Genomic DNA, 5372 nt, shown 5'->3' with positions numbered 1-5372 from the left:
TTGATTTTTGCCCCCTTTTTAGTCACTGAACAGCAAATTTCTGACAAGGTGAAAAACATCACAAGAGAAAATCAAGAACTTCTACAAAAGCTGTCAGATTATGAACAGAAGGTATAATGATTTTTTTAGTTTTGTTCCCCATTCCCACTTGAATTATTTCCACCTGTTTTATAGTTACTATAAATTTAGTTATCATAGTATTGTTAAATCATATTTTCTTATTATTTCCTACCAACCATTCAGATCTAAGCAGTCATCATATGTGTAAAGCACTGCTTCCTTCTGTAAGGGGTTGCTTATTTGGAAATAAGTTTTGGTAGAACTACAATTTATATTTTTGAATTCTGAATGCTTTATTTTATATAGATCAAGGAATCAAAGAAATATNGAACCCGTGGCCTTGGCGTTATCAGAACCACACTCACCCGAGTGAGCCATGGGCCGGCCCCTCCTACATACTTTTTATTGTACTGTATGTCATTCTGCTTCCCAGTTGTTTAACATAATTGGGGGAAATTGTTCTGTGTAAATGAACTTTGCAAATGAAAAGCTTTCATTTGAAACTTAATAGTTAAAGTGGCCAAAATCATTGACTGCAATTCTTTCTAAAACTGAGAACTGTATTGTTTTGTTAATTTCTTAATTATATTACATTGGACATATTATTATTAACAAGTTTCATCTCCTTGCCCAATTGATTGTAAAATCACTCCTAAAAGAAGGATTTTTTTTGCCTGGATTCTCTAGCCCCATCAGGTTTTTCCTCAGATAAAAGGAAAAAGGGAGAATAAAAGTGTGAACAGAAGGGGAAAAGGTGAAAATATTTTATATTTCCCACTCTTGTTTCTCCCATTTAAAAAATCCTAACACCTGTTTTGATTTGCACAAGGTTATGTAGTCTCTTTGTCCTGTCGCTTCTCAGCATTTGCCTTTTGGAAACCTGGTCCCTACCTGACTTTTAGTTTGGGTGAAAGGGAGCAAAGGAAGCTTACTCTCTCATTAGCTAGGCTGTGACAGTAGAGAAATAGTCATTTCTTTCCACGTTGGAATTTTCTGAATGCATTTTCCTAGAACAGCATTATTGTAAGTGGTGTTTAGATACTGTACTAATAATGAGATACCTTGGATGATTTTGTGGACTGGTCTGAAAATCCCATCACCATTTATAACATTTGGAAGGGGAAATGTATTTGGGGTTCTAAAGAAATGTAGTAGTATTTTTTTTTTAATTAGGTACTGCTTAGATTTTATTATCCTGTAAATGTAGAGCTGTCTTTAGAGGGTGATTTAGTTTTTGCCCTTTTAGAAAGATGTTCGCTGTTATTTCTTTTGTCTCTTCTGCATTTTGCTCCAGCAGTCTTCTCTTCCCTTCCCTTTCAGATGTATGATTACTGTTTTTAGTGGCCTGGGAAAATTAAAGGAAGCTTACTCTCTCATTCGCTAGGCTGTGACAGTAAAGAAATAGTCATTTCTTTCCACATTGGAATTTTCTGAATGCATTTTCCTAGAACAGCATTATTGTAAGTGGTGTTTAGGTACTGTACTAATAATGAGATACCATGGATGATTTTGTGGACTGGTCTGAAAATCCCATTACCATTTATAACATTTGAAAGGGGAAATGTATTTGGGGTTCCAAAGAAATGTAGTGTTTTTTTTTTTTTTTTAATTAGTTACGGCTTAGATTTTATTATACTGTAAATTTAGAGTTGTTTTCAGGGGATGATTTAGTTTTTGCCCTTTTAGAAAGATGTTAGCTGTTATTTCTCTTGTCTCTTGTGCATTTTGCTCTAGCAGTCTTCCCTTCCCTTTCAGATGTATGATCACTGTTTTTAGTGACCTGGGAAAAATTACACGATCTAACTCATGAGAAGTATTTCTTCTTTTTTTTTTTTTTTTCTAAATGCCCTGTTTATTTGGCCAACAAGGTTCAGAAATGTACAGACACAATTTGTAGGCTGAGAAATCTCTGTGGAGTTGTTACTTCACAACTACACTTCACAAAAGCAGTAATGACAGCTTCTCGGCACATTAACCAGTCATTTTTTGTTTGAAGTGAACACAGTGAGAATGGATTATAAGGCCTATTTCTCTAACTCACCATCAACTTCTTTTGCTCTAATCTTTAAGAACAAGTGGAGCCTTCACTTGATCAGCCACCTCCTTGCTGCTCAGCACCTCGACAATAGCAAGAACAAACTCAAAGCAGGTCCCAGGACCTCGGCTTGTAAGAATCAGGCCGTCCTTTTCCACATGATTCTGAATGGCTGTGATGATTTCCATTTATCATTTTGTTTTTAGCAAGTGGGTGTGTTGTAACTTTGCTTTCAAAACCTATTTCATGAGCCAACAGAGCAGTAGGACCTGCACAGATGGCAGCTCTGAGGCCCTTCCTGTTTTCTTGTTCCTTCAGTGTCTCTTTCACAGCAGCAGACTCAGATAAATTCTGTGCACCCAGATTACCTCCTGGAGAACCACCACATTATATGGTCCCTGTTTTTTTGCATCTTCAAGACTGGCATCAGGACAAATGACAACATCACAGCTACACTGTACTGGGTCTTTTCCAGCCAGACCTGCAATGGTGACCTTAATCCCAACTCGTCTCATGACATCTAAAGGGATGACTGTCTCCATTTCCTCTGCTCCCTTAGCCAGGATGACCAGAGCTCTTTTTGAAGCTCTGGTAATATTTTTAGGTCATATTTTTTAAAGACGCAAACCTGACTGAAAGGGACCACAAGCCCAGAAATATTTCTAAACTCAGCCAATAGCCAACTTTGAATAAGATTTCAAAGATGTTTTCTGGTGACTGAAAGAGGCATATCTTAGTACGAAGATTATGCCTTTAATTTTGTTTCATCAGAGTCTTTTGGAACAATCATTGTTTCTAGACCTCGTTTTGGCTATTTTGGGCTATTAAATAGGTGATTTTAGGTAAATAAGCATTAGTATATTATGAAATATTAGCCATTTCTGTTGTTAAAGTTGTGTTCATTTGGTAAGATTGTTGCTCATTTAATAGACATAAAAACATATCTTTAGCTGCAAGGTATATTTACCTTAGTGCTTTTGTCTATCGAGACTATTTATGAAGCAATGCCACCAATTAAATTTGAAATTCTTTCTAACCTCTTCTTTTTTTAATCCTGTGAATTCATTACGCTGAGTCAAACCATTATTGAACTCTCACTTGGTTATGATTTTTCACCGTTATATTACGAACTATATATTTTTATTAATAAAATGTTTAACATCAAATTTAATTTTATTTCTCTCTTCTAGGTAAAGAGTAGAGTTTATCAAGGTAAAATTTTAGACTTATTTTGTCTTTTGTACTGTTTCCTCTGTATTGGTGTTTGTTATGAGTTTTATAGAAGCTAGAAGTAGATATAATGACTTCTTATGTCTGACTGACTTCTTAGCTCTCCAAAGTTTTCGTTTTCCTGGGTTGCTAGGTTGGATGATGGAGTAGATGGTGGTGAACCCAACGGATAGGAGATGAGGAAGAATAAATTGTGAGAGTAGAGAGAAGATGATTAGTTTAATTTGGGGCAGCCTGACTTTAAATGTTGATGCAATGCAGATTTATTACAGGTGAACAACGTTCCTGTGCTAATGATTTAACCAATACATGAAACACTTATTAAACTAGATAATTTGAGGAATAGAAATATAAATCAATATCTTTGCATTTTCTTTCTGTTTCTCTTTGTAAATGACATGTATTTGAAGGGATCCCATTTTCTGAGAAGAAATGTGCTTCACGCAGAGAGGAACGTCAAGCTATAACGTTTCACTATATTTCCCATTTTTTGAAATAAATTTAAACTAGAATCTCATTTAAATAAGGATTCTATTATAAGAATATTTTTCTTAAATTTTAATATTTTTATATCCCTATTGCTGTTAAGTACAGACGGCTGTGTAAAAAGTCATAAAAGTTTTGAAAAGAAGTTCTTTTCCCCATAGTGCCAAATAACATGTCTTTGCTGCTAATACATTGGGTAACAATTTTATTGAGTGACTTATTGATTTTTGCCCCCTTTTTAGTCACTGAACAGCAAATTTCTGACAAGGTGAAAAACATCTCAAGAGAAAATCAAGAACTTGTACAGAAGTTGTCAGATTATGAACAGAAGGTATAATATTTTTAGTTTTGTTCCCCATTGTTCCCGCTTGAATTATTTCCACCTGTTTTATAGTTACTATAAATTTAGTTATTATAGTATTGTTAAATCATATTTTCTTATTATTTCCTACCAACCATTCATATCTAAGCAGTCATCATATGTGTAAAGCACTGCTTCCTTCTGTAAGGGCTTGCTTATTTGGAAATAAGTTTTGGTAGAACTATAATTTATATTTTTTTATTCTGAATGCTTTATTTTATATAGATCAAGGAATCGAAGAAATANTATAACGTTTTAGTATATTTCCCATTTTTGAAATATATTTAAACTAGAATCTCATTTAAGTAAGGATTCTATTATAAGAATATTTTTCTTAAATTTTAATAATATTTTTATATCCTTATTGCTTTTAACTACAGATTGCATAAAAGTTTTGAAAAGAAGTTCTTTTTCCTCGTAGTGCCAAATAACATGTCTTTGCTGCTAATACATTGGGTAACAATTTTATTTTGTGACTTATTGATTTTTGCCCCCTTTTTAGTCACTGAACAGCAAATTTCTGACAAGGTGAAAAACATCAGAAGAGAAAATAAAGAACTTGTACAAAAGTTGTCAGATTATGAACATAAGGTATAATGATTTTTTTAGTTTTATTCCCCATTGTTCCCGCTTGAATTATTTCCATCTGTTTTATAGTTACTATAAATTTAGTTATTATAGTATTGTTAAATCATATTTTCTTATTATTTCCTACCAACCATTCAGATCTTAAGCAGTCATCATATGTGTAAAGCACTGCTTCCTTCTGTAAGAGGTCGCTTATTTGGAAAAAAGTTTTGGTAGGACTATAATTTCTATTTTTGAATTCTGAATGCTTTATTTTATATAGATCAAGGAATCAAAGAAATATATTCAAGAAACCAAGAAACAAAATATGATTCTTCGTGATGAAGCAATTAAATATAAGGTAAAATTCCCTTCTTGGGATTAAATTCTGGAAACAAAAGTAAAAGTAATGAGTAGTTATTACTAATCTTAATATCTTTTTTTTGTAGGACAAAATCAAGACACTTGAAAAATCTAATGAAATTCTGGATGACAGAGCTAAAAGTCTTCGTGTTATGTTAGAATCTGAGAGAAAACGTACTGTCAGGAATCAGGACTTGGTAAGAGTTTTGCTGATAAGTGTTACTGTAGTTTGGCTTTTGAGTTATTTTGTATACTGCATGAGTTGAACAC

At 33.4% G+C, this 5372-nt stretch overlaps 1 pseudogene; it reads left to right on the top strand.

Moving 5' to 3' along the window:
- Positions 1-2283: 2283 nt before the first annotated feature.
- LOC103582119 lies at positions 2284-5368 on the top strand (annotated as a pseudogene).
- Positions 5369-5372: the final 4 nt, after the last annotated feature.

Source organism: Galeopterus variegatus, unplaced genomic scaffold, assembly GCF_000696425.1.
Source record: "Galeopterus variegatus unplaced genomic scaffold, G_variegatus-3.0.2 Scaffold14973, whole genome shotgun sequence".
Classification (NCBI taxonomy): domain Eukaryota; kingdom Metazoa; phylum Chordata; class Mammalia; order Dermoptera; family Cynocephalidae; genus Galeopterus; species Galeopterus variegatus.
This window is presented reverse-complemented; position numbering and strand designations above follow the sequence as displayed.